This window comes from Accipiter gentilis, chromosome 32 (genome assembly GCF_929443795.1).
Source record: "Accipiter gentilis chromosome 32, bAccGen1.1, whole genome shotgun sequence".
NCBI classification, from domain to species: Eukaryota; Metazoa; Chordata; class Aves; order Accipitriformes; family Accipitridae; genus Astur; species Astur gentilis.
Genome location: NC_064911.1, coordinates 15,855,200 through 15,876,761, shown reverse-complemented (window position 1 = coordinate 15,876,761; position 21,562 = coordinate 15,855,200). Strand labels below are relative to the sequence as shown.

The following is a 21,562-nucleotide window of genomic DNA, read 5'->3' as shown; positions in this document are numbered from 1 at the left end:
ACTTAAAAATGAAGGAAACTTAGGAACTGACTTTGAGGATCTGAACACAGCTGGTGACCAGGATGAGATGCCTCAAAGACAGACTGTGAAGCGAGCCACCCTGCATCTAAAAAGTTGGACAGAAGGACTGAGAATATTTTCTCAGTTTCTATGGAAAATCTTTTTCTATTGCTGTGAAGCAGTGCATTTGATAGGCTAGATTAAGTAATAGCAACCCAAGAGTTGTAATTAGCATCTGTTGATGGTGCTCCCTGGTGACAGCAACGATTTAAGAGTTTAACCAATGAGTAGAGGCTTTTTAGGTGCTTCAGAAGATCTGTTGGAAACAAGGGAAATGCTGGATCAGCAACCTCTGTGATTGCCTGACCTTCCCCATTGCTCTGCTTCCCACATGCCCAGCTGACCCTCCCAGGGCTGTATTCCCATCCGGACCTGAGCCTTTCAGGTAGAAAAGGGTGCTGCACAATAATGTGGCTCTCAGGACTTTCTGGCAGCATGGATTCAGAAAAAAAATACCATTTTATTAATCACCTGGGAGTATATATGATGGTAACTCTTGCAGGTATCCATGATCTTTCGAATGAAAATTCAGGTTCGGTGGCAGTTATTCCAAGGCAGTAAGAGAAAATTTGCATCTTTATCTGCTGTACTTTTAGCTTCATCTCTGCAGATGGCAAAAGCTAGCCCCTTAAAATAGAGAGGTTACCACTATTAGGAGAATAGGACGGCAGAATGTTTTATTATTGTTATAACATGGATGGAGTCATCCATTCTTTAGTTGGACTGAAAATAAGGGAATGATTTAGAGATTTCCCTCGAGAGTGATTACTCTGTGTGTCATTACTTTGACCAACACACGTAGTTCAGTGCCAAAGGCAGAAGACATGAAGCTCACAAGCTTCAGGAGATGAGAATAAAGGAGGTCACAGGCTGACGTCTGCAATACTTCAGCATTCAGCCAAGACAACCCAACAAGATGACTATAGACACCTTGAGATTCAACACCATCAATGGAGATTCTTGGCTCCCAGGGTTGCAAACCGGGTGCATAACTCCTTTCTGTGTCTCAAAATCTCCCGTTGCCGCTTCATTATTTTCCATCTTTTGTTATTTGTTTCTTCCACAGCTTCACTCCCCGATTTTCTTTTGGTAGTGAACCTACTATAGCTTTCCATCTGAGTTTCTCTTTGCTGCCTACAGTGGGGTTTTGCTTTAGAAAATAATGCATCTGTTGCCCCAGTAAAAGTTACGTAATTCTTCATTTAGCCATACAGTTTTGCTCTCTCTTTTATGTTTTCCTGCTCATCGGTATGCACGCCATCTGTGCCTCTACTACAATGTTCCTACATGGCCTCCAGGCTTAGTTAGTGGTTTTAAAGTTTTATTACTTTGCCCTTCAGTCTCACGTTAATCATTTTGCTCACTGTTTTAAAAATCTGCCCTTTCAAACCTTGCTGTTAACATGTCAACCACACAGAAACTCGGCCCACTCACCCCGATCTGATATCAAACCTCATTGCATGGCAATGGCTGGTAACCAACGGAAATACTGTAAGAACAAGAACTAAACCCAGCTGTTATATTCTGTCGACTACAAATTTATTAATTACAAAAGAACAGGCTAGCTTGCCAGGAACACAGGATAAGAGCTATACAAGTGAGTATAAACAAAGAAATGCTTTTAAAACAAACTCAGTCACTTTTTCTAATTTAACGACTGAGAGATCTCAGAGAGCTGATGCATGTGATGGCAGCTGTAAATACATTCTCACAGTTGTGCTAAAGCCCCTCAGTCTCTAATAATGTGTATTGTGAGTCCTGCAAATCGACCCTCAAATTTAAATTCTGCAGGGAGATTTTGGGACTGGGAACTCGTGCCGAAAGTTCCCAAGGCACACTAGGGCTCAGAACGGCTGGACAACACGTTTTCCTCAAAACCAGAAATGTTTTGCAGCAAAGCTGGGTCACTTTCAGGCTGCATGAGGAATGAAGGTTTTCTGATTAAGGCACTGAGCAGTGAGATGAAAGCGTAAATCCCAGCTCTGCCAGAGGTTGCATGTATATCCCTGGGCAAGTCACATCACCTTTCTGTGATTCGTGTCTCCAGCTACAAAAAGTGAGTCATTATTTTCCCTTCCTCGAGCATTTCTGCGAGTGAAAGCTCCTTCGGAGTTGGACTTTTTCCAACCGTATGTTTGTAGGGGACCTAACACAAAAGCGTTTTATCTAACGGAGGCTTCCAGATGTTACCGTGGAACAGATCATTAAGGCTTCTACTTAATGCCGTATGAAAAAGAAAAGCTGTAAATGATCTTTTTAATTTTTCTTCTGTAATGTAAGCTGGGGATAATGCACACTGGAATATTTGGGTTTATAAATTTGTTGTTATAAAGGCGCAAATGAGAGCACAGTCATGACTTAATCATTCTGAAAGAGTTTACTATCTAAGTATGATTTTGTTTATTGCTGTTTTCAAGTTTGTGGAACATAAAAAAGAAAACAAGAGATACTTCATTCTGAGACTGATGAACACATTAACATTTATCGTGGATACATCGACAAACTTCACAAGAATACAGGCTGCTTCTTTTGTACCCTATCTGTATTCCTGAGCGAGAGTACTGCTAAGGACTTCCCTACAAAGTTATTCTCAATAACAACTGAGTTACTTTGCAATGCCTTATTTCATATTAAATATGATTAAATTTTATTATCTCCTACAAAATCCTCTTCATTATTTTTATTTAAAGGACAAACAATGAAGCTCTTTCCATGTAAAAGAAAAAAAAAAGAATAAATATAATTAAACAGAATTTTATGCCATTTTCATCCAATTCCATCTGTTCAATTTGCATTATCACAGCTCCAGTGTATTACTAGTTCTTTTCCATCAGAAATAATGAAAACCTAAATTGAACCCGTTGTTATTTATATAAAAGGCATTTGCCAACTGAAGGCCTTCAGCAAGGATTATTTTAAACTCAAATTTAGTTACTTATCAGAACTACAGCAGTTGACTACAAGATAAATAAATATATGCATAAAAATTTGGAAGAAACCAATTCCAATGTGGCTTTACTGATAGCACTGAAAAGACAGGACCATCTTAGATTTTCAAATATCCAAATACCAATTAAGTCGAGGTTGTATTTCCAAATAGGACAAATTTCGGAAAAATTGTGGCCCCACCAACAGTAAAATAATTTTAAAATCATTACCAAATACAAAATGTTGTAAATATGGTTGATATGTTTGAAACACACATGGGCCAATGCTATAGAAATTACACAATAAAACACTGTTAAATATGTTGCCAGATCACAATGACAGAAGGAATTAACAGTAATAATTAGAGAAGTTCTAAGAACATTATCCAGCAAGACCTGCTTAATTTCTTTCTCTTAATCCAGAAATTACTATCTGTTCTCTCATGTAAAATTATTTATATTGATTATGAATCTATGAAAATCTTTATTACCAACTTTCTCTATATATTGAGTTTATGAAGTGGTTAGCCAAATGAGTTATTTTTAATAGAGGGGAGGCCAAGTATTGTCAGCATTTCTTGGTGAAACATACACCATGTTCAGATCCTCTCCAGTATGCGTTTTTCCTTCAGACTTTTCCATGATGTATGCTATCTTAGTCTTACATATAGAGGCACATGCAGAGATTTTTTTTCCAGAACAGTGTGATGACATAGTGATTTTGTTCTAGCCATACCTCCCATTTCAGTAGCCCTACTGAAACTTAACTTTGGTGTGGATTAAAATTCCTCTTATGCTATTTGTGGAATTCTTGTTCCTCTTTTTAAGCTTTTCTCTTTCAGACTATTTGAGAATGCTCACTTGGACTATCAGGCAAACGGCATGGTCCGAAGGCATTATTGTGACCTACATTTCTGAGTCAAATCACAAGGTTTTCCAATGGGCGTGATGAAATACATTAATTCTTTAATGGCATATGTGCAAGGAGAGTTAGACTGATGGTTATAGATAGAATTATCTGTTCTTGAAAGTAAATCTGGACCTGGTCAGGTGTGAAACACAACTAGTGTGGATTAATAGCTTGTATAGCTCAGCTCTGCATTATAAGCAGCTCTCCCCAGATCCTAAATAACAGCAATCCATTTGCTGAGCTCTGTCTGAATTATAGTTGCTTTCAAATGGACAATAATATTTGTTGATTTTTCATTTCTCTCAACTGTGTTTTATGAAATGACTGCAAGCTGCCAGCATGGTACGCTGCCATTAAATTAGATGAAATGGTCTCCCTGCTTTTCTAAGGACCTGAATCTGGGAAAATTTCAGTCTGGTCTCCCACCCACGCGTTCTCATCCTGTTTCCCTCGTCCACACAGCATATGCTTCGGGTCAGGCCAGCTCCAGTGAGCAGCCAAACAGGCACGTGGCTCCTGAATGAATTGCTTCAGCTGGAGGAAAATGATCAGTGTGCTATAGTGCCATGCATAGCATTTGCAAATATAATAGGCTAGATTTCAATTAAGAAATCACATATTGTCACATACAGTTGGCACCTTCCAAGGGTTGGGCAGTGTAACTAATGCAGTATTAAATGGTCCTGAGAATATAGCTATAATTTATTTCCTAATGAGGATATACAAATTCTTTGACCTGCAAGACTGGCCATGTAATTGCACCGCTCTATAAGAGGTGCCTATTTAAGCGATGTCGTTTAGGGCAGGGCTCCACTGAAAAAAAGGCAACGTGGGAGACACCGTGTGCGTTAGGTCTCAAAAAAAAGAAAAAAGACCCAAACCCAGAATACCCAAACCCAAAAGCCACTTCCGTTGCAAAGATTTTTATGAAAACACAATCTATTTTTATCAAAATGCATATTCATAAAACTCAGTCTGACCTTAGTATGTCTTGCTGGTTTTGTTTCTTTAAAATATAAACCACAGACTGATCAAAGCCATGCAATGAAGCATCCTGGAGCTTGTCACTAGCAGCAACAGTTTGGGGTAAAACTGTGATGGATTCTTCTTATCATTCTTGTTCCTGGAGTACAAGAAAAAGAAATCCCTGAACAAACTTCACTGCGATTTACACAAAGCGAAGAAGAATTTAGCAAGCGCTCTTTGCAATGGACGGTGGCATTTCTGAACTCTCCGGGATGACAGCCCAGATCTCCTGCCCTGGCTGAGCTCTGCCAAGCTCCAGCACCAGGATACTGTGATTATACCATGGCTCCTCTCTGGCAGTAGAAACCAAGATTATAAGTGGAAGACACGTGCACCCACCTCTTTCCTCCCCTACAAAGGAGACATAATCCAGCGCGCACCAGAACCTGGGAACACAAAGTAGATGTAACCAGCGCTTTCTCCTGAGCATCGTCCCTTGTCTTATATTTAGGTTATAAACTCTTCAGTGAAGAGAATGTCCTGACGTTGGTGTCCAACGGTAACACCGAAGGGCTCCTAATTGCTGCAGCTTTCCTGACCAAACCTTCCCAAGTTCACTCTGGATTACAAGAAACTGCTCAAGAAGCATTAGCGACAACCGCCTGGGCTCCGGAGCCTCTCTGCGCTGCCGTGGGCCCCATCCGAGACGCTGCCAACTGTGGCTGGCTGGAGTTCTGGTGTGGTTCTAAAACGCAACTACCAGTTTTCAAATGTAGAGCAGCTTTCTGAAATTGCCTGCCCAAGGGCAAAATAAGGTCATATCAAATAAGGTGATCAAAGCTTTACTTTCATATAACACTTATTTTTTAATAAAGGCTTCTCTGACGTATGACTTTCTCAAGCTGAAGCGGCATGAAAGACACTCTCGACATAAACGAGGGCTGCCTCCTCCTCGCTGCCGGAGGTGCGGTTATCTCTACTGCCATCAGCCGACTTCTGTCACCTGTGAATTTGCTCTTTTCCTGTTGAACGTGACCCGCAACCTACTTAATTCAGAAATTTTTGTTCTTTCCAAGACTATTTGTGTAACTCAGAATAATTACAAATCCAGCAATGTTCATGAGATTAAATCAGGTTTTGAATGATTCTGCCAGGACACCAAACAAAAACTTTAATGTATTAAATGATATATTCACTTTTAAGAAGGTTGATTATTCAGACTACTTATTAGATACATTAACATAAGTTAATTGTGCTGACACAGAACACGGTGACTCAGTACTTATAGAAGTGACTAACTAGGTGCGTGATACCTTGATAAACCTTCAAAACACTTTCTTAAAATGGCTGCTACAAAATGAGATACCATGTTCACTTTTCCTTATTTAACAGGTTTTATTTTGGCTGTGTAAGGTGGGCTTCCCGACTATAAAAAGACAGGAAGAAATTAGAGAAAATGGCAAGAAAGGCAGCAAAAACAATACGTAGTTTAGCAGGCATGATCTACAAAGTGACAGGAAGGAATGTAACCTGTGAGTTGAGAGAAAAATGGCAAAGAGCAGCTATGATAACTGTGTCTAACTACTTCAGGAGACGTAACACAAAATATGGGGAGGAATTACTTCAAGTGATTAAGAGTAATATAATAGAAAGTAATGGGCTGAAACTTGAAGAAAGAAAATTAATTTAGGTTAGATTTAAGGAATAAAAATGCTAAAAGCAAGGACAATTAGACAATGGAAAGATTTGTCAAGAGGGGTAATTGGGGGACCACCATTTAAAATACTCCAGAGTAGACTAGATAAAACATGCATAGGTTTCCTAATGAGACCAAATCCCACCCTAGTGCAGAGTGATAAACTAGATAACTCCTGGTAACCTTTCCTAAGCTATTATTTCAGTGATTGTCACAAAAAAAGATGAGGTACAGCTGAACATGGTTTAGTTGAGCTCTAATTTAACAAGTTTTAGAGAGTGATTTCCAGAGCTGAATTCCTCCCAGTGAGCCTTAGCAGGGAAGGGAAGACCGACAAAGCTAAGCATGGAAACTTGACAGAGAATGCCAGGCAGAAACGAGAAGAAACAAAAATTCAAAAGAAGCAAATATATATCTTCCATAGCCATATGCTCCAGTCATAGTCACCGCCTTAATCGTCCTGCAGACATGGCTTCATGCACAGACCCCTGTTCTGCTCTTTGAGAGCACATACTGCGACATGTATGCGTATCCCAGCACACGGGCTTCCAAAAAAACAGCCCAACAGCTTCACGAGCGTAAGGAAGCACTGAGCAACCCTTTCCAATAAGCATTAATTACTAAATGCCTACTTAGCTAAAGCGAGCTGTAAGACCATCTAATTTTTTTTTAATTTTTTTTTTTTAACCAAAATCACCCTGGCACGGAGAACGTATTAAGTGCTTTTCGGGGGTATGGAATATACAGTAGCTCTGTTATGAGCCCATGATAATTCATGAGCAGTTCTACCCCTCATCTTAATCTGTGATCTAATTCAGGATCTCATTTTCTTCCACCCTTATCCCATCTCCCCCTACGTTATCCTCCAAATAAAATGCGCTCACAGAATACCAGTATAGAAATAAAAGTCTATAAATCTTTCAGAAGCATTTATAGGGCTGCTCTGCACTGTGGCATGCATTCAACTGACAGCTGCTGCATGCCTTTGTGTTCTCATTCATTAGACATTGCTGTCTGGAATAACACCGGCATAGTGGAATTCTTCATATCCTAATTATCCTTCTGCGCTTTCACTTGCTTCACAAGGTAGATTCTTTGTAGGTATATTAGGAAGAATGTCCAAAGTATTGTTCTGGTTAACCATCAAAACATCAAATGTTCTGCAGAACCTTCTCACAATTTAAAAATAAAAAAATAAAAAAAAAATCTGAACAGTAGGTTGGGGTGGGTCAGTTTGTTTAAGGAAGGAATTAATTTTAGGTGTTCAGAGATACAATTAAGGTGAGTGAAATAATGGCCTTTCTCTGACCCTCATTACTTAAAGAATTTCAGGTATTTTCTAGAAACAAAAAAAGGAGCAAGTCCAACTGGGCAGCATAGAAAGGGCTGTGGTTCTAAGACAACACAAGTTGGAAGAAGAAAATGGCTTTGTTAGCATAATGGTGCTGATCTGCCAGCTCTGCAACAAGTTTCAAAAGTATTGATGAAAACGTTACAGTTTTGAGAAGACCACCTCCATATAAACTTGAATGCTTTGCCTTTATTTAAATACCAATGAGGTTGCTATGTCATTCCTGGTAGCAAATGAGAGGCGTAAGTCCTCCAAAAAAGGTCAGCTTCCAACGAATCAGACACGTCTGTGTTGGATACCAATAGCTGGTGCATGGCGTTTTTAGTTTCTCTAATTTCCAGATTAAAAATCCTCCTTAGACAAAATGTCAGTTAATGATATTAAAATAAGACAGAATTTCTCAAGTCAAGATTCATTAAAACATCCGCAAGTCATGCCATCTGTTTTTTATACCTGCAGGTCTACTCAGGATCTTAGCGACAATATACGTTGTGTTTATTAGCAAGTGTCTAATACAACATTTACATTTTCAGTCTTCAAGAGTTGTGAGTTCTGCAGCAAAGCAAGTAAAAGAGGTGTTGCTCTGCTGCATGCTAACGGGCACCATTTCCTGCATTGCTTATCTCCGGGACTGCTGGCCTTCTGACTGTATCTATATCCTTGGGGAATATAAAACGAAGACCACACAGACTATATAATTGTGGCAGTGGACTCTCAGATGGAGGCATTGCAGTGATACAGTCCCTCAGTACATTGGGCAAAGATTAAAGCTGATGCTTCTTACAGTCTTTAAAGTAAAAATACAGCCTGACTCTCTTCTCTCAAAGTCTGCCGTTTGCCTCGGTAGGACTTGATTCAGGTGCGTGGATTAAATTTTATTTTAGCAGAAAGGTTTCTGAGCTGTGTGTGGCAGGGAAGGATGAGGCTGAGCTGTACTTTGTAAGCCAGCCGTTCCTAAGAAATATGAGGTTAACTCTGTTGAACTTTGTATATGTCGTTATATATATACTTAGGTACATGCATTCCTGGACCAATTTTGTACAGGAGGAGGTGCTGGAATACTAACAGTGGCCAGCTGTTTCTCACAGTCCAAATCTAAGCTAGATGCACTTTTTATCTCACTTGTCACAAACGTTATCATTTTCCCATCTTTCAACACTTACAGATTAGGATGTCGCTCCATTACACCGTGCAGGCTAGGAGGCAAAGGCCAGTAGCAACATAAAAGCCAAGAGTCTCATTTCATATGGTGGGTGAGATATACAGACTCGCAGCGGCCCAGGGCACTTTACTCTCACAACTGTGATTTAATAGAGAACTGGCAGAAGGGAGATGAGACTTATACATTGGGTGGAAAAGGATTTAAGTCATGTTTGTGGTTAACTGCTTACAGCTGAGTGACAGAGTAGGGAAGGCACTGACCACAGCAAACGGAGTTTCAAAAGTTGAGCCTGTACCAATCCCGTAAGGGTACCTACAATGTCTTTTTTCAGCCACAGAAAGAGTAGGGGTCAAAGGGGGATCTGCAGACCAGGGAATGACCAAAAATGTGTCATTCAGACAGACATGGCATGTGCATGAGCAATCGTATGGTGTTAGTTGGACTGCATGCTAAGCAAATTGCTGAGTAAAATATTAAGAAATATATGATGAATACTTGAGAGGAGGTGATAGCCAAGGACTGAATACATGTCAGGATTAAACTGAAATAATCAGGTAAGCCTCTATAAGCAAGCAGGATCTTTTGTTTGCATCCAAGCGACTGGTTCAGCTGTACAAACTGGCTCTTTTTTGATCACCGGAATGATAACCTTCCTACTCACCATGCTTCCTCCAATAAAACAAGCTTAAGTGACACATGCAGTGCTGAGTAAAACTTTGTGGATGGGCATGACCGAACAAGCATGATCTCTAGTATGTAATGGCTATGCCTACGTTATCAGCTTGCTCAGCCCTGCATGAGAAGATCTATTGAGCAAAACCAGCTGGATGGCATCCACACGGGATGTGCTTTGCAGTTTTACTTCAGGCTAAGTCTACTCCAGCCCTGTAATGGCTGGAACACATTAGGTGCACTCCTGGAGCACCTTTTCCTGTTTAAATTCACCCCAAAGGAACCCAGTTCATGTGATGAGACCACACTCCCAAACCAAAACTGAACTCCAGTGAGAAGCAGTAGTGGTTTGAGATGCCTGTAATGGAAACAGCAACCACTGGGATTCTCCAGCAGTTTCCTAGCACAATTCCCACAAATTCCTTTAAGAAGTTCTGGCAAAATATGAACCCCTCTACATACTACGTATTGTGGTTCTGTTCCTTTCTATTGTGGTGACAAGAGATCCAACCAAGAGTCATGACCCCATTGTATAGGCCTTGTGATGCTAATTCAATACACTAATTATGTATAATATGTGTATATACACGTATACATTAGAGATCACTGCACCAATGTACTTGTGGGTGGATCCATCTCACCAAAGTTAACTCCTACAAAGTCAGGGAGCTAGTTTTGGTAAGCCATCTAGTCTCTCTGTAGCAGTAGAGCAGAAAAGCATCACAGCGAGGAATCTGTTCAGTCCACTCTCAAAAGTGTGTCTAAGACAGGTACATTGAAACATCCTCCAGAAATGCTTTTTTCTCTCATTAACCACAGAGGCTAATGACCATTATCTTGACTATTTAAGTTTTCAAAGCTCCTGCCTTTCAGTTTTCTTGTTTCTACAAATATTTCAGTTCAGTGAAAACTGGTTTACTGTTATTTAAAAAGTATCAGTCTCATAGATGACTGCCACATGGTGGGATTTACCACCACATAGGCTTAACACTGTGCCAGAGCCTGAAAATATATTGACTGTACTAAAAAGTGTAGGTGCTTCTTTTTTACTGTAGAGATGGAGAATATATTATTAAAAACTAAGGTACCGATTCTTTTTTCTTTTACCAGAATACTAAATCCACCAGGCTTTATAACAACTGAAATGGCTTCTCTTAAAACACACTGTTTCTGCAGTGAAAATAGCCTATCTTCAGAATGTTAATATGCGCGTTAGTTGTAGATTATTTTAGTCTTCCCCCTCATGCAGTTGCCAAACCCTCTGGCCAAAAGCACCGAGACATCAAAGGTCATTTGGGCCAATGATTACTTTTGCCAGCTGGGTAGTTTCTTTCACTTGGCTAATTAATCATGCTCTGCATATTTCTTAGCCTCAGCCTGTCTCAGAGAAACAGTATGTGTCATTATTGGTACTGGGTTTATTAAAGGCACAGAAAAAAAAGCAATTTGCAGCTAATACAGAAATACAACTACGAAGGACAATATCACAACATTGGACATGGTATAATTGACCGAATCGGTGATAGAAATGTTTTGCTTTTCTGGGAACTCAGGTATTACCTAGTGGGGCATTGCTGTGAATGAGTGGTTTGGGCCGCTTAAAGAATCACCATAAAGGGTATGAGCAAAAGAGATTTCACAGGAGTTTATAAAAGCGCGACTTCACAAAGTTCGATGGGAAGGTTCACTCTATTGCTTAATACAGGCATGAAGCATACAAAGGAAAATCAAATTAGAATCAAACTAGAATGATTTGTGCAGAGACCGAAGACACAAAAGAGTAAGGAAGACCCTCCCGTTGAGTCACAAGGTTCAGAGAAGACCCCCTTGCTTTCTAAACTCCCAATGGAGCTTAGGTGCGGCTGGATCCACTCCTAGTCCCAGACTTGGTCAACCCTTTGTGTCTTAAGGGATTATATGTGTGTAGAAGCAGTCTAAGGGTCATTCACAGTTTATGGTGGACCACAAGATTTAGCAGCGCTTAATCATTGACCAACCTCACATTTACAAAATGATTCAGTAGAATTTACTACAATCACAACAGTGACTTAATTACGGATTCGAAATGGCAATATTTACACTAGCTGCTGGACACCTAGGTCAATTCACACATGCATGCACACAGATGCAAAGAGACGTATAGATATATATAAACAAAGGTATACCTGTTCAAAATTCCCCTGGAGGTCATGGAAATATTCACTGCAAACATCTCTGCATTTCTCAAGAGGCGAGGGTTGAGCCTCAAGGAGTGAAGGGTTTCAGCTCAGGTCCCATCATCAGCTTTCAGGCATGGTCCTCTGATTTTCACAAACCAGAGGGCTCGTGAGCTCTGAGAGGCGTCCGTCCACCTTGGAGGGAGATGCTGGTCACAGCCCACAGTGATCCAGGAGAGTTCAAAGAGCCTCATTTGGGACCACTGGTTTAGGTTCGCAAGATGATTGGCTTTGGTCAGTGTGTTTCCATTCTGGCCATAGTTCTTGTCAGGTAATTCTGGCACCTTCCAGGGCGGGCCATGATCCCGCCAGCAGGAGTTTCAGGTGCGGTTAGGGAGTCCCTAATCATCTGAACTCTCTATACCATAGCCAGGACAAGAAAGTCCCAGCTTGTCCCAACTCACTGCAGGAGAACACAATGTTGGCTGGTCCTGACATCGCAACGTGGCCTGAGGTGGGGGCTGCACCACCATATTCCATCCCGTGACCAAAGTCAATCTGTCTTTATCTCACAGAGTACTGCTGTGGTCACCTCTTGCCTCTCTGCCTGTAACAGATTGATGCCATATTCCAACTGTAATTTGAGGGAAATTTTTGGTTGATCTGCTTAATTATTAATGTTTTGTTAGATTTGTGACTAAGCAATGTTATGTATGAGAGGAGGTTTTCTTAACAGACATACTTGTCTAGTTATCCTCCACACTCTAACGTATAGAACAATGTTCAATGACAAGCATAATATAACAAAAATTAGTAAAATTACAATGGTATGTAACATTCGATTCAAAGTTCCTGTTGCTGTCAGTGACCATCCTAATAAGGTATCCCACCAGTGGTGTTCCCCATCTTTCTTCGCTCTTTCCAGGGTATGGTGTATCTCCTCTGCATCATGATGGACAGTAGTTAGGGTTTTTTTTCTGTTGTTCTGAATTTGTTTTAGCAATCAACTCAGGTCATCATGTTGCAACAGCTTTGTCATCAATGTAAAATCCATTCCAATGGGGGTAGGTAGTAAGTCATGATATGATGTGTAGTTAGATTGTAGCAATTGATAGGTTGTGACAGGAGCTGAACATTTAAAGTCGCATCCCATAATTTCAGTAAAATTATACATACAGATATTTGAGTGATTATTTGTCTCTACAGTGGTGTTGTCTATAAATATAGACTCACAAAGGGTTCTCATACAAATACATCCATTTCCAATATATTTAAGTACAGTCTCAGGGGTTTCATCAGGATGTATTTCAAAATGACAAATGATTTGTTCAGTGTCAAGACAAATATCTTGGACCTTAAGGGTATTACTTTCACAAATGAATCCCTGTTGTTCCTGTACAACGCATGCATCAACATCGACAGTTTGCCATTTGTTTCCGTTTTGTTGGGCCCATACTCTATGTTCTAACAGAGCGAGTACAGTTGCACGGTGATGTGATTTAACCCCAGCGCAATGATTGGGGATACGGCGTACACTGAAGCATTTAATTCCTGTATCAGAGTTTTGACTGCCTTTTCATATTCTGAGTTCCATCTCCACGGTTTTCCTTTTCACAAAAGTGAGTATAGTGGGCAAGCAATGATAGAAAACCAGGTGCGTGTTTTCTCCAATATCCTAAAGTATGCATAAGCGGTTGTAATTCCTTCCTAGACTGGGGCATCTGCAACTCTTCTATTTTACTTAAAGTATCTGGAGGAATTACTGCATTGTCTGCTCTCCACCAAGTACCCAAAAATTTTATTTCTCTGCTTGGTCCCTGACATTTCTCAGGTGAGCTCTCAACTTCTGCTTCGTGTAGTGCTTGCCACACTGCTGCTACCACTTCCCCCACCTTTTCAGGGAAGGTCCCTCCGATTAGGATGTCACCTATATACTGGTACAGTTTCATATCTGGAGGGAATGGGACTGTTTGTAAGAGTTCAGCAAGCGCAGCATGAGCAATTGTAGGTGAGTGTTTATATTCCTGTGGCAGTCTGTTAAAGGTATATTGTATACCTTCCCAAGTAAAAGCAAATTTCTTTTTATCCTCCTCCTGCAAAGGGATCATAAAGAACATACCCTTTACATCTAGCACTGCCATCCATGGGTGTGCGGCAGTTTGTAGGGTGGCTCTTAGAGTTGCAATATCGGGTACTGCAGCTAGTAGTGGGGCTGTGTTGACATTTAAGGGCCAGTAATCAACTGTTAGCCGCTGTCTCCCACCCAGTTTTCTGTCTGGCCAGACTGGTGAATTATATGGGGAATGTGTCCTGGAAATAATATGCCATTTTTTCCAAGTCTGCTATTACCTCAGAAATTCCCTTTCACGCTGCAGCAGAAATTAGGTATTGCGGTACATTAGTAATCTTTAAATCCGGGAGCGCAGGGGCTGCACAGGGTACACACACTGTAGCCTCCCAGTTTCTACTGGGGCTGGGGTCGGGACTTGTACCAAGAACCACACGCTGGCATCTGGCAAGCGTCAGGTTCATCTAGTTAAAACATCAAACCCCAAAATGTTTTCATTGTGATCTTTAACTACAAAGCAAGTAGACAGCATGCGCTTCTCGCCCAGGAGCCATAAATTAACTTTTGCAGTTTGGCAAATAACACTTGCTCTGTTTACTCCGGTGACTTTAACTCTCTACCGCCTGGGTCGCACACCCAGCTTCTTGGCATCCCGTTGTGTTAGTGCTGAAATTTCTGCTTCCATATCTATTAGAAATTTCACCAGTTGTCATTGAAGACCAACTGGAATTGGAATGTATTCTGCTTTAATGATGGCTCTTGCTTCATATTCAGAGGAATCTGAGTAGAACAAGGGGTCACCATTTCCTTCATCATAGTCGTCAGGATCACCCAAATATCACCATCCCAGTCCTCTGGGCACACTTAATATCTTCATTTGCATGGGGTTAGGCTGGTGTGGGGCCCGCATAGGCACCATCTTGATCTTTTCTTCTAACTTTTGTGTTTTCTCCTTTTCTTCCTGTAACTGCTTCTGCAGCTGCTCAATTTTCAGCTGCCTTTCTGCTTTCTATTTCCTCTCTCAGATCTTGTTTCTCTCTGTTTTGGTTTTTCCTCTCCTGACAGGCGGCTTCTAGGCAGGTGCCTAAATATTATATAAATAATTACTTTATCTTTTCCATCCTTGGTCATATCCCTTGCATCATTCAATTGCTTCTCTATCGCTTCCCATTCATCCCAATTACCACGGACTCATATTCTCCTGAAAAGATGTGGTTTCAGTTAATAGTGTGCTTTCATAAGTAATCAGTGATACTACTTTACACCCTGCCGACTATGCCAATTTGTCGTGAATGAGTGGTTTGGGCCGCTTAAAGAATCACCATAAAGGGTATGAGCAAAAGAGATTTCACAGGAGTTTATAAAAGCGCGACTTCACAAAGTTCGATGGGAAGGTTCACTCTATTGCTTAATACAGGCATGAAGCATACAAAGGAAAATCAAATTAGAATCAAACTAGAATGATTTATGCAGAGACCGAAGACACAAAAGAGTAAGGAAGACCCTCCCGTTGAGTCACAAGGTTCAGAGAAGACCCCCTTGCTTTCTAAACTCCTGATGGAGCTTAGGTGCGGCTGGATCCACTCCTAGTCCCAGACTTGGTCAACCCTTTGTGTCTTAAGGGATTATATGTGTGTAGAAGCAGTCTAAGGGTCATTCACAGTTTATGGTGGACCACAAGATTTAGCAGCGCTTAATCATTGACCAACTTCACATTTACAAAATGATTCAGTAGAATTTACTACAATCACAACAGTGACTTAATTACGGATTCGAAATGGCAATATTTACACTAGCTGCTGGACACCTAGGTCAATTCACACATGCATGCACACAGATGCAAAGAGACGTATAGATATATATAAACAAAGGTATACCTGTTCAAAATTCCCCTGGAGGTCATGGAAATATTCACTGCAAACATCTCTGCATTTCTCAAGAGGCGAGGGTTGAGCCTCAAGGAGTGAAGGGTTTCAGCTCAGGTCCCATCATCAGCTTTCAGGCATGGTCCTCTGATTTTCACAAACCAGAGGGCTCGTGAGCTCTGAGAGGCGTCCGTCCACCTTGGAGGGAGATGCTGGTCACAGCCCACAGTGATCCAGGAGAGCTCAAATGGCCTCATTTGGCACCACCGTTTATAGGTTCACAAGATGCTTGGCTGTAGAGTTGGTTTTCACACTGTAATTTAAGATAGGAAAGCAAGTTATTTTGAAACATGGAAGACTGAAAGACCTAAGATAATGAGGACATAACTACAAGCAGAATGTCTAAAATTGTGACAGCATTTTGAAGATGTACATATGCTTGTGAGAAACCGTAAATTTTTATTTTTAGGCATATTTTATATAGGCACACATCAAAATACCCATTTGCACTTGCAAGTTCTCTATTGTTTATTTTGCAATAGGAGTCAGTCTAAGCTTACCTTAGCATTTCTCTACTACAGTGAATGCAAAAAGTAGTGGACAATAAAACCAAATAAATAAATACAAATAAACACAAAACGTAAGTCCTGTTAAAAGCTCGCAAGTTAAATCTATAAGTTCAAAAGGACCCTAAAGGAACGAGGTGTCTACCATCTAACTGGCTAGTAAGCTCAGTTTTTAATGACTTTTTTTTTTTTTTTCCTTTTTCAGTGGGGGCCTTTAATTTAGAAGAACAGCATAAGCTGTAAACAGAAGAATGTTTGTATTTTGGCAAACAAGGACTGGAAAGATTAAAGTTTATATTGATAGGAGCTCAAAAAAACTTAATTTCCTGTGCTCCTTTCAGTTCTTTACCTACAAAGCTATCCTCTTCTTTCCATGGGACAGCACCAGTAGCTTTAGAGCTGTGTGTCGTGGTTTAACCTCTGAAACCAGGACACTGTGCTTAGAAATACGTCTTCCAAATCCAAAGAAAATGTTAAAGGGTATGCAGGTAAAGATAATAAATATGTCATCAATTAATTAACAACCACAGGGGAGGTGAAAACCTCTGCTGTTAAACTTGTCCAGCGTTTCCTCTAAGATGGCCCTTTTTCAGGTGCTTGTAATATTCTTTCTAAATTTGATGTATTCCCAGTTATGGCAAACATATTATTTAGCAAATGTTAAAAAATATGGAAATATTTTATTTGAAATGCTGTGGCTATGCTGTGGTTTCATACTTGTCAATATCAAGAGTGGCTTTTGTGATTTGTCTGAGCCTTCTCGTGAAAAGATGCTGACATCTGGACTAACATAAGCTTTTGAAAATGTGAAGAATTACTTAGGTTGTTCAGCTGGAAATAACTTTGTCCCCTCTCAACCCCCATGGGTGAGGAGGGAGTGAGTGCACCATCTCTGCAGCAAGAGAAGCAGCTTGCAGCAAAGGGCTATAAGGATTTGAGGACATCTTTCCTGCAGGGACTGTTCCAGGTACGCTGGAGGAAACTTGGGTAATTAAATTAAATGTGGAAAACTTACCCTCTGTCCTGGTTTCAGCTGGGACAGAGCTAATTTTCTTGCTAGTAGCTGGTATGGTGTTGTGGTTTGGGTTCAGTATGGGAAGAATGTTGCTAACACAGGGATGTTTTCAGTTGTTGCTAAGGAGTGTTTATGCTAAGTCAAGGATTTTTTTCAGCTTCTCATGCCCAGACAGTGAGAAGGCTGGAGGGGCACAAGAAGTTGGGAGGGGACACAGCCAGGACAGCTGACCCAAACTGGCCAAAGGGGTATTCCAGACCGTGTGATGTCATGTCCAGTATATAAACTGGGAGGAGTTGGCCTGGGGGGGTTGCTGCTCAGGAATTAACTGGGTGAGTGAGCAACTGCATTGTACATCACTTGTTTTATGTATTGCAATCCTGTTACTATTATTGCCATTTTATTATTGTTATTATTATCATTATTAGTTTCTTCCTTTCTGTTCTATTAAACTGTTCTTATCTCAATCCACCAGTTTTACCTTTTTCCTTCCAATTCTCTCCCCCATGCCACTGGGATGGTGAGAAGTGAGTGAGCAGCCGCGTGGTGCTTCGTTGCTGGCTGGCGTTAAACCACGACCCCCTCTTGTCTCTCCCTCAAACTTAGTGAGAGTGATTTAAAAACCCTGCACTTTCTTGCCCTAAACCTCAGGAGGCAGGACTGGGGGAGGGAAACTTTGAAAAAGGCAGGGGAGAGGTGATGATACGAGAGAAGAACAAGCAGAGGAACGCAAACCCAGCAGAACATATGCCCAGAGCTTGGAACAGAAAACAGGACTCCAGTTTTAGGTTTCTCTGCTATCAGCTGATAACTGTGAAACCCGCTGCAAAGCATCTTGCCCCTGGCTGAGGGTTGCTGTGCCAATGAGGAGATAACTCTTCCCCCCGCAATTCTGTCAGCTCAGAGGGCCTAGGTCTCTGCAACAGAGATACAGACTGCGATAGCCCGCTGATTTGTTTCCTTTTTTGTTTCTTCTTCTACAATGACAATTTCAACTCAAGAACCTAAAAAATCCAGAAGATCGTTGTTAATGGTTGGGTAAGAATTGAGTACCGTGTACGATTTTAATTTGCTTACTGCTAGCTGTGGACGTTGCAGATGTGGTTATCTTTATTTACATGCTGCACGCTATTTCTTTTTTTCCACAGGAAACAACCTCACTAACAGCAATAGATGATTGTTTAACTGAATCAACTATTTTACAGACATATTTATGTATTTATTTACGTGTGTGGTGTGTGCATTTATATGTATTTATATATTTATCTTCACTGTTTAACAGTGGCCTTGTGTCTTGTTTACTGCACGTTATTAAATCCCTGCTATGAAAATAAAGCATTATTAATTTCCTCACAGGGTTTTCTGTATCTATCTGCATTATAGCATCTCAGTGCTTGACAGTTGTGTTCACATCATCTCAGTGGTGGCTGAGATGAGAAGGAACCAGAGCTTTCTACAGAAAGCTCTGGACTTTACAATAGAACGATTCATGTCAAAAAATTGCCAATAATTTTCATTATGTCATTTGACAGCCTTTGGCTTGCTAGTTTTGATGATCTATTTCTATATAGTGTGTAATGCGTTCACAGCAGTTTCAAAGAGAAAAATCCAGAGTCAAGCTGAATTGGTGAATTGCTTCTGCGAGGTGGTGGAGCCAAGCGGGGGCCGCTTTGCCACAGGGACAGAAGAAGCCAGAGGAGAAGGCAGAGCTATGAGGGTGGTCTCAGAGGAGGGCTGAAAGAAAAACTTTTCCCTTTCTGGAAGCATCAGATTTGAATGGATCCTGGAGAACCAGGTTTGCTGCTCCTGCCGCAACCTGCGGTGAGGCAGGAGAGATGGAAAGAACAACGGATACTTCCAAGAGGAGCTTTACTTCTTCACAGCCACCCTTACTGCCCTACATCCCCCAGACTTTCCCACAGACACAGCAGAAGTCAGCTCGTCTTTGCAGGTCCTCAACCAAGGCAGAGTAGTCAGTAGGGGATGGCCACTTTGTAATTCTCTTTTTCCCCTACTCCTACCCTGCTGACCCGCTCGACTGTCTTTTTTCTTTATGCTTGAAGCCAACCCTAGATACACCATTGAGAAAACAATGGACGTAGTTCTGTGCGTGCTGTAGTTTGTCAAGTCCTCTGTCAACTTTCTTTTGCTCAGTATTAAAACCTACTCATTTTAAAAGGCAATTAGCACTTACCTTTGTTAGTGCATCAGTAAGTCAAGCTTTTCTCTTCCTTATATTATTAGCTGATACAATAGTTGTTCCCAATACTTCAGTCCAATTGTTCCCTTTAAAAAGCAACAGTAATTGTCAATCAGCTTTCATTATCTGAAGTGCTTACCTTTCAGTCCTGCTAAATATTTTCCTTTTCCTTCTTGCTTAAAAAGCTCCATTTGGAACATCATATAAATTGGTTTGTTGTTTTTCTGTTTTTAAATAATCCAGTTAAAAGCCATTTTGCCCAGAGATAAATGCTGTTCAAAACCACAGGGGTGGCTATAAAAAAAGCTGTCAGAGGTACAAAGAAAACTGTTTGTCTACCATCTATAAAGACATGAAATGGAAAAGTCAAGACAGAGTAGTAAGGAAGGGTCAAGGAAATTTCAGAGGAGTCAGATTAGAATGAGCCAGAGGGAAACGAGGTGGGGTGGGTGAGACTGGGACAGCTTTTCAAAGGAGAATACATAGAGAATATCTTCATACGTCTAACAGACACGTTTGTTCAGATTAATATCTCCCTGTTGTACGTGTGGGGCACTGGCTTTTTCCAAGGGTGCCTCAAGCACAAGATATTAATTTTTTTTCTTCCCAAAGTAACACATTTAGAACAGTGAATTCTGTAGAGACAATAGAACGAAGAATCATCATCTAAAACTTGTTTTAGCATATTTGAGTTTAAATCCGTAAGACCTGCAGTTGGGGTAGATAGCACAATAACACTTCTATCGTCCTGGTGAATTTACACAGGGACAATTCAAATAGGAACAGTAAAGAAAATAGTAAGCTTGTTTGTTCGTGGTGAGGAGGGGGAGAGGGGAAATGGCTGCCATCAGTAAGTAAACAGGGAGCAGAAAAAGAGTAACAGGAGTGTAAGGAGAAAAGGCAAAGGATGGAAATATTCAGCAACTCCTCAGGAACATCTCAGATTCAATCCGCTTTCAGCTTTACTCTGCTAGTTAACTTCAGCCGTAGTTGTGGCTGGCTAAGGGCTGGGCAAAACAATCATTAGAGTTTGTCTTCAACAGGAGACGTGCCCTCCAATTTGCCAGCGGTTTACAATTTATGGGACATGGGAGAAATGCGACAAGTCAAGAGTTTGGCGTTCCCCTTCTTCTTCTGGGTACCTGAAGGAGCAGAAGCAGCGATGGATTTGCCTGGGCACAGCAAACTCCTTCTGATAAACAGCACGGTAAAGCGGCTGCAGCCTCAGAACCAAGTACTGCGTAGACGGGGACCAAAAAGAGAGCGGATCTGCCCAGTTACACCTGATAAAACGGGTTATCTGTCACTGCCTTGTTAGGAGCCCTTAAATGCGACTAGCCGTATCAACCCCTCGAGATGTGGAGGTGGTACAGAAATCCCTGGCGGCTCTCCTGCCCCGTGCACGTTCACCTAAGGCCGGCAGACTTTGAGGTTTGTCTGTGCGGCGTCAGGAGCTGTACTTGCAGCGGCAAGCGTCGCTCCTGTTTTTTAAGCTGTGCTCAAGACAGGCGACCTGCAGAGCCTTCTGTAGAGTTAAGTGTACGCCTAGTGCAAATTGAATGCTGCAAGATTTTTACAGCAAGTCTCTAAAGAGTTCTGCTAAACATGTAAGGACAGGGGTTTTGAACGGCTTTACGAGCGGGTCAAATCAGTGTAAATAATCAAGCAGAAGTGATGGCCACCTTTACGTCCTCAAGATTAGACCTCTGCGAAAATTGAAATCCACTGTCTAACAAACAGAGACAACAGGGCTCTTCGAAGAAACAACTGCAGATCCTGTAACTCAGGCAAACCATCTCTTTATCTAACAAGTCTTGAAAACATTATGAAATGTTAACTGCAAGCACTATTGCTATTTCTGCTTATGATAAATAAAAGGAGAGCACGCAGCCACCAAATTACTACAGTATGCTGCTTCCCTTGCCACAGCCCAGTGTTAAATTTTAGC

The 21,562-nt window shown here is 41.1% G+C and overlaps 1 protein-coding gene across 9 annotated transcripts in view; it reads right to left on the bottom strand.

The window, feature by feature from the left end:
* Window positions 1-2,436: 2,436 nt before the first annotated feature.
* NR0B1 (nuclear receptor subfamily 0 group B member 1) overlaps window positions 2,437-21,562 on the bottom strand; it is a 48,484-nt gene continuing 29,358 nt past the window's right edge. For 6 of the 9 annotated variants that reach the window (XR_007510250.1, XR_007510254.1, XR_007510256.1 and 3 more), the window contains 4 exons: window positions 19,609-19,700; window positions 15,846-16,146; window positions 11,910-15,169; window positions 2,437-5,020 (listed from right to left, as the gene is read on the bottom strand). The gene's annotated coding sequence lies outside the window, so the exon portion shown is untranslated. Of the gene's footprint in view, window positions 5,021-5,262; window positions 5,310-11,909; window positions 15,170-15,845; window positions 16,147-19,608; window positions 19,701-21,562 lie in introns of all 9 variants that reach the window. The other 3 variants (XR_007510253.1, XR_007510251.1, XR_007510255.1) reach the window with 3 other exon arrangements.